Raw genomic sequence first — 13,143 nt, forward strand, 5'->3', positions numbered from 1 at the left:
ATATATATATATATATATATATATATATATATATGGTTAATCCACATATGCTCTTATTGGAATTTAACATCCGTTTCTCCACTAAAATTGAAAAATTACTTCGCATTGGAAAAAATATGAAAAATATTTTTTATAGAAACCACACACACACACACACACACACACAGTTAATTGAAAGATACCGCCTCCACAAAATATATAAATGACAAAAATCTATATTCCAAATTTCAAGATGTTCATCATCTTACAATTTATTCCATCATTATCTACATCTTGAAATTTAGAATATAGGCTTTTGTCATTTATTTGCTATATGCTCTACAATTACATTGAGCTTCATAAATTAAGGATTGGTATAAATAAAAAGTGATATAATAAAAAAACAAAACATTTCTACACGCACACACACACACACTACCAGGGGCACCTAGCATTGTCCGGTCGTAAAATACGCTTAAATATATTTTAATTTATGTAGATTTCGTATTTATTATTATAGAGTCAATTATTTTATATTTTATCCAATATATAATCATGATTTCAATAATAAAATAACAACAACAAAATGATTTGAATGGCATCAGCTAGAATCGAAACCCAAACAATTTCATGATTGAAACTACAAGTCTACAAGTTAAGACTTAAGTTTATTTGTACTCAATATGGTTGAAACGTGGAAAGGAGTGTGAATTTTATTAAATACAAGCTGGTTTATATGGCAACAATGTTTTTGATTGACAAGATTGCAAGCAAGGGCGGTCGGACGTTCCACAGAGTTATATATATATATATATATATATATATATATATATATATATATATATATATATACTAACACACTATATTTCTTCGCGTACACAATGTTTCTGGCAGAAAAACGCTAATGTATGTACGCAGAAATTCTATGAAAATAAGCTAGATTATAAACTTTTTTTTAGAATAGATATCTTTATTTATGTTACAAATTGAATTGCGGTTAATTTACTGTATTTTTTTCATAAAAAAAGTGTCACAGTATAATTAAGATAGCATTGAACAAAAAAGTCAAAGAGAAATTAAATACATTGCGATTCAAATGTGCTAATTCAGCAATTTTATGCGAAAACTGAAGAATTTCTCGTCAGTTAATTTTAGTTTTATTTATAGAACAAAAAAGCGTCTCGACTTTGTCTGGTATTAAAAGACTTTTCTCAAAATGTTGCTCGCAAGGAAAAAAGAAAAAAAAAAAAAAAAGAAAAAACTTACGCGATTCAATATGGTTGTGAACGAGAAGTTCTGACATTTTGAATATTTTTCTTATCACGATATTGGCGAAACAGCATTAAAAAAAAAAAAAGGTGATTTACCAAACCAAAATGTTTCGGAATATTTTTATGCGGATTGCTAATTTATATTATTTTCACTTTGATTGTTTTATTCACGTTTCAGCTGATGTAACTTCCGAAATCCAAATCTTGTAATTTAGGATTGAACCTTTTACTTAATATATGAAGGGTAGAGTGTTCTTATTTCGTCAACCATAACAGGGTAGACGTGTTAGTTTTATATTAGTATAGTTACTAAAATAACGTAATTTTGTAAACTTCTCTCTCTCACTCTTAAAGAGAGAGAGAGAAGGGAGAGAGCGAGAGCAATAAGTGAGAGAAGAGTGAGAGAGAAGTGAAGGAGTGAGAGGGAGGGAGCATAGCGGAGACAGAAAGGGCGAAATTGTGGAAGTGTGAAAGAGACAGCATTAAATACAATATGGAAAATGGAAATATGGATAACGAACAAAAAATCGATAGTTAAAAATGTTAATCCAAATAGTTTTTCAACGGCTGATAAACATTGAAATAATCATTTGTAGAAACCACACACACACACACACACACACAACATAAAAAATAAACATTAAAATAAAAACAATGCCCTCCAAAATTGTTGACATTCTCATGTTTATCTTGAATCCATATACAAATTATTAATTCCTTTACAAAACTCACATTTCTCGTTTGCGAAGATATTTTTTCAACATTCTACAAACTATTGCTGTCTCAACCAATTTATTATAAGTCTTGAACTGTATATACATTTTAAACCGATATTATTGAAGGTATGCGCTATGCTACTCCCCATAAGATCCTACTTTCTTAGGCGATTACATATAAACAACCTGAAAAGGTTGGCATTAAAAAGAAATATATTAAACTCTTGAATGGGGGGAATACTATAAAATGACAACCTGTTTCCGGACAAGAAAGCGTAATTAACACATATATAGTGTGTTCTAAACAGCAATATTCATTTCGAATGTGCCCCTGTCTGTTTATTTTATACGCCCAATTCTTCTGCTTGTTCGGTGATAAAACTTCTCAAATGCGCTTGTGAGGTCACAAGCTCTATAAGAATGTTAAATTTGTTTTTTAACTAGATAATTTCGATTATCTCATACTTATTGAAGGCAATCGGATACAAAACCTATCTAAAAAAAAGACTCTCAGATACATAAAGTATATTTGTGTGCAATTTTTAAAATATCGGTCCAGCCGTTTCGGAGTTCATAGGGAATGAACTCACACACCGACAAAGTGCCTTTTAGATATAAGTAAAGATGCAGATAAGATAACTTTTACCAAACGCATTGATATTTAATTTTTTACTGATCCGCAAACTGTTCAAGTTTTTATTTTTATATATTTCGAAAGAATACGTTCGAAATTCTTTTGATACACAAGAAATCAAATGTTTAGCTGTCTGTTGGTGGCTGTGCTTACTGCTTCATTCCTTTAAAACATAGAAAGAAAGAAAAAATGATTCACCCTACTCCAAGTGGAAAACCCCTGGACTAAGGGTTAGTGGTGGAGCAAGTCATTTTTTTTTTTACCATCTTTTTAGTCCAAAGTTATTAGAAGCTGAGCGACGACTACCTAAAAAAAAAAAAAAAAAAAAAAAAAAAAAAAGATCGTCGCCATTTTTTAAAAATATTTTTTTCACGTTTCGATGTGTTAATCTAACAAAAATAAATTCAGAGTAAAAATCTTACCATCAGTTTCCACACTTGAAAATTATACAAGTCGGAAGAAAATTACATTTTACGTTTGCTGAAAGTTATTAGTTGTGTGTATATATATATATATATATATATCTCATTAACTGCAAGCTAAACCATAGTCTTTTTTCTCGATATTTTTCTTGACAAATGCTATTTTAATGTAAACACATGTTTAAAAATTACCTTTAATTCAAAGAGATTTAAATAAACAAGTAAACAAATTTAAGAGATTAATGTGGTTTGCTTGAATCCTTGTTTAGTATGTGTATATGTAAACGTAATTCATGTACAGCATAATTCACGTTATAAACACCAGTTCCCGTTAGATCAAAGTTAAGCAACGTTGAGCCTGGCCATTACTAAAATGGGTGATCATTCGGGAATTCCAGACGCTGTATATGCTCTCCGCTTATCTCGGCATTGTTTCCAGTTGTCTAGCACTTCTTGCCACTGGACTCAAGCAGTGCCGATTTAGGAGAGGTGTGGTTGGGGAATTGCGCAACCCTTGCCTCACAATTACACGCGCAGCTAGCCACCCTTACAGGAGGCACCCATTGTCCACCTAGATTGAACGAAGGCATCGCAAAGGTACTTTAAATTTATAGAAGGCAATACAATGCAGAGATGTAACGAATAGACAAAAACTGAAGTAAATTTAGTTATATAATGGTGGAATAAGTTATGCACATTCACATTTTATTAATACAGTATATATTTGTTGTTTCTTTTTTTTTTTGTATTTTTTAACATCGTGTTCTTACTTGCGTCAGTATGGTCATATGGAAGTTCCGTACCGTATGATATTTCGGGAAAATTTCCTTTCTTCGAATGTGTTCAACTTTGTTTCAAACGTGCATATATGTGTAAATGTGAGCACTTTCGCAGAAATTGAAAAGGACCTGAAATTAATTTTATTTTGTTTTAAAATCTGTTATTCTTTTAAATCGATAATAGAGGTCCTGTGTTAATAATCAATATTATTGGAGACCCGTTGTTCAAAATATCCGCCTACCTGAAAAACGTGTATAAACTTATTAAAAAAAAATTATTCAATAACACGTCATTTTTTTAAAATCGTTATTTGATTTCCACAACATTCGCGTCATGTCATCAGATTTAAACATTAATAGCGAATTAAATGCGAGCATTTATATATTTGATTGATTCAAAGACAAGATAAGAAAGTATTAATTACGACAAGACATCTTAGAAATCAAAAGGAAATTAAAAAAGGCCGAAATCATGAAATGTTCAACTAAGTCTGCATTTATAAACTTGTCGCAAATTATTTCACACAAAAGCAAGATAGAGTTGTGTATATAAGAGTTTTTAAAGATTTGAAATAAAAAATAACTCAGCAATCGAGGAAACGCTAAAAAAGTGAAACTGAAAGGAAAAACACTGGTTTATTTCATAACATCGTCAAGAGGGATCAATTTGTAACAATTGCCAAGTTATAAATCGATCCCCGATTTTGTGATCACACTTTATACCACGTTTGAACCACTCCCAGGGAAATAAAACTCAGTCACAGTCAGTAGTCAGCGCAACAGATAAATAAACGATTCGTTACATGACAAGCTACTGTTTACAAGGCGACTGATAATAAGGTCTGGTATTATTAATGAAATATTCTTTCAAAACAAACAAAAAACAGAAATCAATGGTCCCTTACTGTGTGGAGTCTGGCGCTAAAATCTGCGGCGGCTTGCCAAGAAAGAAAACAGCAGTGGAGAAGCATATGGCGGATTCTTGGTAAGACGACGGCAGGCGGTTCTTCTGCTACACGGACAATTTCTTCGACATGCCGCGCGATCGGTGCGCGTTTTTTCTACGCGCTTCCTTCCCAGTAAAAGACAATTGTTGAGCGCAGTCTGTCGCAATTTGGTCGAAACTGTGGTCAGTTGATGTCGTCGGAAGAAGTGGGTCGACGACATCAATTCCCGTTTATGAGCCTTCTCCCCAGTTTTCTTTGCTCGTAAATTTTTCACACCACAATTACATAAACACACCTTCCTCGGAATTACTACGGACTGTCGTAGTGCGAGCATAGCTCAAACGGAATTCACAACTGCTACTACATCTGGGCGAATGACCAATGGACACACAACATCAGCTTTATTATTACTCGATTAATGGTGTTTTTGTTTATAACACATAACACATTTGTGATTATCATGAACCTTTTAGCTTTAAGCTGATTAACATTGAAACAATATTACCTTAACTAAATTAATGCTAGTCTTCTAACAAGTTGGTTCAATTAATGATCAAATAATGCCGTAATAATATAACCTAATTATGACAGTTGTTTGCTCAATAAATTATTAATTGAATCAAATTGTTAGAAAACTAGAACTAATTTGGTTAGGGCGATATCGTTTTAATGATAATCATCTTAAAAGCTGAAAAGTTCAAGATAACCCACAAAACCCATCATTTGAGTTGGAGTTTTAAAAGGAATAACAGTTTAAGCGAAGAAAATCATAATTGTATGAACAATCACCTTATCTCTATTTGCCTCTCCACGAGGGCAGAGTTAGACACAAGGTCAGTTTTTAATGTGGCCCTCTACCCCCCCCCCAAGTAGCAGTCTGGATTTAAACAAAAACAAAAAATTTCCTCAGCCTAGAAGAATTTATGATTCGCTGACCGAAGATGGAGATAAAGTGTGATACAGTGGCGCAACAGATACTATAATATAGTAACTATATTATTCACCCCTCCCCCGGTGGGAATGATGCAACACAAGGGTCGGAAAGTGAGATTTGAAAAGCCAGCATTGTAAGACAAAAGCACTCTAGCCAGCGAAAAATGGCGGGTCAACCCCGTCGGCATTCCCCGGTAGAGGCACTTCAGGCGATTAGCAATAAATTACCCCCCCCCCAAAGCCATCTCAACAATAGACGAAAAAGAAACTGCAATTTACTCCTAAAGGCCTTGTCAAAGTAGAAAGCTAAATTTAATGTTGAAAGGGCCGATCACTCATACAAGGAATGACTCCTTTCCCTCCCCGAAAGGAACGCCCCCCCCCTCCACAAACAAAAACTGTTATACTTGAGATGCGGCCATTTAATCTGCGTTTAATGAAGAAAATGCGATTTCACACTTAATCGTGTTGCATGGAATCATCAAATTTGGTAAATGTTAAAAACTGCGGCTTGAGTAAGATGCGAGGAGAAAAATGTGTAACCATTAAAAATCATTTTATGATTTTGTTAAAAATTGATAACTGAGGAATAAGAGTTAAAATCCATTTAGTATGACGCATATAACTTGAGAAAAACACGCATGAAATGTGTCAGCGTGATGGTGAATAAACGAAATCACACGACATCAGGTCAAATTCAGCCACCATTTTGTTTTGATTCTGTTTATTCATATAATGTTGACATATTCCGAACGTGTTTTTCTCAACTTACATGCGTGATACTAAATAGATTTTAACTCGAAATGATTAATCAGTTATCAATATTTAAAACTAACAGCATCAAACCATTTTAATGCCGACAGAAATTTTGTTTTTCACATTCTACTATGGCTGCGATCTTTAATGCTTACGATAGTTTTTTGTTTTTTTTTTTCTCTCAAATCAGCGTTACATTTATTCTAAATGATTTATTATAATTTCCGACTTATTTTGCTCAAAGCGAAGTGTGCATGTTTGTGTGTAGGGGGTAGATCCATCTCATATGCTCCAAGAGAATTAATGCATAAAAATCAGCGTAGGTAGACATTATTTGTATACATTTGTAGGAGTGGGAGGAGGCGCCGGTAGCGGGGGGGGGGGGTCGGTTTCGCACGAATTACACTATTTGATTAAATGCGAACAAATGAAGGACGGATATCGTAAAATTTTATATCGTTTGAACTGTGACCTGACACTGCGCGATAATACATATTTATGCGAATAATAATAATATATACATAATAAATATTGAGCTTATATTACGATGCGCCTGAACACGTTCTCGCCTCCACCCCCACCCCTCCAATTTATCTAGCATAAAATTTGGAGAAAAATTAAAATTACATTTTGAATAAAATTACTTAGTGAAAGACGTTACAAAAATGAAATTCTTTCACGAGAGGGCCATCTCAAACGAGCGTGACAGACCAACCGCCAAATAAAGCCTCTCAGAGCGATGCAGAAGTCAATCGTTCTTAGAGAATTTTTGCAGAAGCATTTTAGCCGATTTCTTCACCTCTATATGCCTGGAGTTTTACTTTTTGAAGCCCATATTTAAGGTAGTTGACAAAAATAAATAAATACTAAAGTATAAATAAATAAAAATAAGTACCGGTTTTTCAAGAAACAATGATTGTTTTTTATAATCCGTTTTTCACCATCAAACAAAACTAATGACAACCAGCTGTAGTTCAAGTTTTGATCTCCTCTAACCTGGAGGAGATTTTATCAAACAAATGACCTAAATCGGTGTGTGTGTGTGTGGGGGGGTACATTTTATTAGAGTAGATTGATTTTAGACATTCATTGATAGGATAAAACGCCCATCCACTCCGCTTTGTTTTACAGAAAAGAACTTTCTGAACTATTGTTCAAAATCATTGAAAAATTTAAATAAAGAGAAGCCCGAGTGAGTATAAAGGTCTCTCAACATCACGTCGTTCGATGAAGATGGAAGAGTGTTAACTGAAAACTCTGTTAATCCTAAAACCTAGATTGAAGCCACTGTGCAGTTTATTTAGGAGAGCGTTAAGTTAACAATGACTGTCGCAGTTGCAAGTTTCATGTTGACACATTAAAAGTTGCAAGTTTCATGTTGACACATTAAAAGTCACCAATCACTCACAAATACTAATATTTATTAAGGTTTTCAATTTTTTTTTTTTTTTTTTTTTGTCTGAGAAGACAAAGACATTTTGTTTTTTTTATTAAAAAGTCACCATTTGCATTTGTTTTAACAGCGTCGGCAACCACGGTTTTCCAAATTGAAGAGCCATGCTAATCTCGGGAAAGCAAGTGAAGACGGTAGTTTCCCCTGTTGCTTTTCGTCTTGATCCACGAGTTAAACGCGCCCTCAGATACCAACTCGGAAATTTCTACTACGACTCGGCGCGGTACATGCAGCGTATAACCTTTCCAAATGGTCACCCATCTAGTACTGGCCAGGCTCATCGTTGCTTAACTTTGTGTGATCTAGCGAAAACCGGTGTGTCAACATGATTGCGCCGTATTTATGAGGGCTAAAAGCTACTCAAAACAAGTTTATAAAATATGATGGATTGCCGGTTTTATGAAAGAACTATTAATGGAATAAACGTTTGATTACTTATGGGGAAAGTTTATGGCAAGTGAGCCGACGATTACATGGCGATCTGATTTTGGCCTCAAATCTCAATTGGCATTATGGGAGGTTACGGTGGTTAGCGACATGAACTAACGACCTGAGTGTCCCAAGTTTGAATCCAGTTCGTTTCACAAAAGTCACTTTTACTTGGAATATTGCAACCTTTTTGTGGTCCCTTCCATAAGTACCTGATGTCTTTCTTGAAATAATTCTAGCTAGAACAATATCGGAACCAATGCCAACAATATAATCTACTGATTCATACAAGATGATGGACATTACGATATACCTCAGTACCTGTTGTTCATTCTTGAACCTATGCGGATGCTCAATGAAACTTTTTCGCCACCGATTTCAATTGAACTGGAAAAAAGGTTGCTTTCTCAATCAGAATCCCTTGTCCTTAGAATAGACTTTCAAGTAATTAATGCCCAACAATGTATCGATTCAAATCAAATTTAGACAGGTGCTCGACTACTGTATCCTCTTTTTTTATCAAGTTTTTATTTCATTTTCACTACATGACATTGAAGCACAATTGTTTTAGTTTTTGCAAAATTGAATTGAATTTTACATTGAGTTTAAAGATGGCCATATTGTAGTCCCAGAGTAATGTGTTCCGTAAATGCTAAGTTTTTGGAAAGAAACTTTGCTCATAAAAATATTCCACCTAGCTCTAGAAAGAAAAGCAAATTTGTTGCAGTTGTAATAGAAAGTAAAGAGTTTTTGCTATGAATGTCTTACAACCAAGAACCAGAAAATTGAGCTCAGTCAAGCAGCTTCCATAAAAATACCAATAGAGAAAGAGTAGCAGCATCTCGTCTATGGAATGGAGAGATGTAGATAAGGAGATGATATCCAACTAGATTGCGGAGTTGATTTTGTAACCTGTCAAGGCAATAAACAGTTCTCCATCTTAGATGTGTCTGACTTTTACATCAGGTGTGAGGTGATTTCTAGAATGATAGAATAATTCAACCATTTTACTAACATTACACAACCAAGTGTACATGCCCTATACTGTCACAATTTAATTTTCCTGTGTGTGTGTGTTTTTTTTTTTTTGTTTTTTGGAGAACTTCATTCCACAACGGATACGTACAATTTAATCTTTTTTCAATATTTTTCATTTTTAATGTCTTAATTAAACTGTACAAGCACCCGATTTGCTATTAAAAGTCGCTAATCATAAAAAAAAACTTGACCAATTTACATAGTTTTTGGAATATGACATTTTCATTCTGTGACGGATACATACATCTTTTTTTTAATGAGGTTGAATTCTGAACTCGCGTCAACATTTGTTATAAAATGGCAAAAAAAAAGTTTCATTTGCATTTTTAATAGAGGTCAGGTATTATTTTCCTTGTAGTATATTACAATGAGAATTATTTTCCTTCCATCTTTCACCATTTATGTATATCGACCATATAAAAAAATCCAACGAATTGTTTTTCAGCATTTTGTCTTCCTGTTTTAAGAAAAAAAAAAATAAAAATCAGAAATAATGCGTTTCTCTATTTGATTCAATAATACAGTACTTTGAAATAATGCTGGGCGCTATTTTTTAGGATTGCCTTAAACTTAATATTAGCCCTATTTTCTTCCATCTAATTTATGAGTCAAACATCGCATTTATTTACGAAGGGATCTTTAACTGTCGTTATAAATTGCTATTTCAACTTGTTTCATTTTAAAAATAACATTTAAAATGGTTTGCCAAGTAAAAGAAAAGAAAAGAAAAAATGACGGTGATTTACAAGATTAACCCTCTATATTAATAAAATACTGTTCTTAAAATAAAAAATAGCATAAAAACTATGTACTTATCTATTAGGGTAAAAAAAATATGCAAATTAATCCAGTATTTTTGTTTTAAAAACATAAAAGTTTTATTGCTGGAAGTTGTTGACAGCCATTTTGGGCCTTATTAAGGTCATCGGACAATAAAAACAGTTCAAACAAGGAAAAGTTAAAGACTTTTTTTTTCATGCTAAGAATAGCTTTCTAAATTTTCACAAGGATGGTAAAATGCATACAGTCTTTATTTTAATAAAATCTTATATTTTGTTTTATATCATAATTCTATTGCTTTTTCAAAAACGCATTAAAAAATGTACTTAAATTTAAATTTGAGTTATATCCATTAACCTTAATGCTGCTGACAATGGCGAACGAAAGTTTCCACTATTAAAATTTAATTTTATGTTTTAAAAACAAAATACTAGATGAATTTTTACATAAAGTTTGATGGGGGGTTTTTTCAACCCAACAGGTAAGTACATTAAAGTTTGGCACTTGTGCATTTTAAGTTTCTTTGATTTACATTTTTGAAGAGTGCGATTCGGAAAAAGGGGAGATAATCACAAGATTTTCGTTGAAATTGATTATTTGTAAACTGTTTGTTGTTTTAATTCGAAATTTTAATTTATTACGAAAATTGTTAGTTTTCCAAAAAATAAATAAAATAAAAATTAGGGGCTTCATTAAAAAAAAATCATTTAATTCAGTAAATGTTCCTGTAATTGTTTTCTATTGTGTTATTTGTTTTGATTTAAAAAAATATCTTTTGCAAAAGTTGCGTAAATTTCATGATTTCTCCTCTTACCCAGAATTAAATCCTTCCAAAAATGACAAGCAAAACTTTTTGTGCAGTTTTCTTTTTTTTTTTTAATATAGAGGTTAACCTGGACAAGTACCAAAATGCTTATTACATTAAAAAAAATAAAAAAACCAAAAAAAAAAAAAATTAAATATAATTCTCTAAAGTTTCATCTATTTTATTGTGTTGATCTTTTGTCTGTTTTCGTCCTTGTGAGGTGAGCATTTGTCCAGTCACCGTCACGGTGAGACTTACACCTTGTACGATTGTCGAACAACATGTAAGCAATCTTGTCTCACCTGACAACTTTTCAGTCTTCCGATATTTAACATTCAGCGCAAAGGAAACCGGGTCAATCGAAATATCAACAGAAAATTAGGTCACTGAGTTCTACTTTGGAGTGAAAAAATACTGGATTTCAATTTGGGATCGCATCGTAAAGTTGTGACTTTCTAATACAAATTCAAATTTGAGATGAAGAATTAACAGAGAGGAGCAGGAGAAAACTATTCAAAAAGAAATTCAATTTTGTTTAATTTATTTGATAAGTTGTTTCCTTTTTATTTTTTTTTTAGTTGTGTTTTTTTTTTTAATTTCCTTCTTTTGAAGATTGTAACGCTGGGTATGGAGCAGCCAAACTAGCTGCCAACATTGCCTTGCTTTTTATTGGAACCAACCGAGAGCTCTTTTTAGAATCCTTGTTGTTCCCTGAAGTGCAATTGTCTGGATCTCTTTTGCACTTGGTTCACCAGGAATATTAGTTAGGTAAGACTTCAGGTTCTTCTTCATAATCCCTGTGGCATCTATAATAGCTGGTATGATTGATATCTCCCTAAGATTCCAGTTTCTTTTCATATCATACATGAGACCTTGATATTTGGTCTGTTTCTCCTTTTCAGCTCTGTTCAGACCTCCATCATTAGGAACACTCACTTACCAGTCAGCAACGAAGATGAAAAATTCCAAATATCACGTAATTTGATAAAGTATTTTTTTTCTTTATTGAAGAAAATAAAATTTTACTCTTTCGATGAGGGTGAAAAAAGTGTCCATATTACAATCAACAAATCAGTGGACAAGGGTAGACAATCCAATTGCACATGGAAACTATCAAAATGATCACTGATTATCTCCCCTTATGTTCTGTAAAAAAACATGGCCTCGTTTGCCATTTATCTGTAAAAAAAAAACGGCAAACTTATTTTTCCTGTGGCACAGTTGATAGAGGCATTGAGTGTCTACGATTTCAGGCAAGCATTGTCTGAAGATAACAGTTTTAATCCTACCCAAAAGCCGGCCACAGGATTAGTTGGCCAAAAACGTGGTGAAACAACAGCAACTATGGAAGGCAGTAATTACTGAGGATACAGTTACGAAAGTAAGCATTCCTATCCTGCCGCAGTTAATCACCTGAAGAAGGCCAAAGGATTAGTTGGCCAAAACGTGGTGAAAAAACAACTATGAAGATGAAGATAACAGTCCGCAAATTAATAATCTTTTCCCCCTTTTCCTCTTAATTATCTGATACCATCGGATTTTATCACATTAATTCAATAATGCATGTACGTGATCTAAATAAAAATCACAGCACTCCTTTTCACTGATGCCGTAATTTGTACCACCTCTCAACTTCGATATATTCTCTCAGCTGTCAAACACTTGACTCAGTCAACCTCCATTCGTTATTCTTATGCAGCTACCTCCTCCATTCATCTTTATATTTTTAAACCATAATGTATTAATTTGTATAAAACAGCAGGGTTACCAAGCATTACCCAGAACATGAATAAGAATAACAGCAATAAGACCCTACTGAATTTCAATAGTGTCTACTGTCTTGGTTAAAACATCCACAGTCTCAATACCTTTTTGATAATCTGTATTTTGCAATAAAATGAAGATTTCATTTATTGCAAAAACATTTGAGCATATCAGTAAAAAAAAAAGAAAAGAAAAAAAAGAAAGCCTTCTCAAAAATGTATAATTCAAGAACGATTTATTAAGGTCACTTATTCTCCATCCATTAAATTTCAATAAAGGTTTTTTCTGCTAAAAGGAGAAAAGTATGGTTCGTACACTGCAGCCATCCAACTCATTCTAAAAATAAAAAACTTGAAATGATCCAATGATTATAGTTTTTCTGTTTCTCAATCATTATTTCTAGCAACTGATAAGGCTCAAGATGATCTGCTTCACTG

At 33.0% G+C, this 13,143-nt stretch overlaps 1 protein-coding gene across 5 annotated transcripts in view; it reads right to left on the reverse strand.

Moving 5' to 3' along the window:
- LOC145286326 (transmembrane protein 184B-like) overlaps nucleotides 1–13,143 on the reverse strand; it is a 254,925-nt gene that overhangs the window by 218,690 nt on the left and 23,092 nt on the right. The window contains exon 1 of one of the 5 annotated variants that reach the window (XM_080135251.1): nucleotides 4,707–5,560. The exons of 3 other annotated variants lie outside the window; for them this stretch is intronic. The gene's annotated coding sequence lies outside the window, so the exon portion shown is untranslated. Of the gene's footprint in view, nucleotides 1–4,706; nucleotides 5,561–13,143 lie in introns of those variants that run through there. One more of the 5 variants, XM_080135253.1, reaches the window with a different exon arrangement.

Source organism: Euprymna scolopes, chromosome 10, assembly GCF_053919585.1.
Source record: "Euprymna scolopes isolate OS-2025 chromosome 10, ASM5391958v1, whole genome shotgun sequence".
NCBI lineage: Eukaryota > Metazoa > Mollusca > Cephalopoda > Sepiida > Sepiolidae > Euprymna > Euprymna scolopes.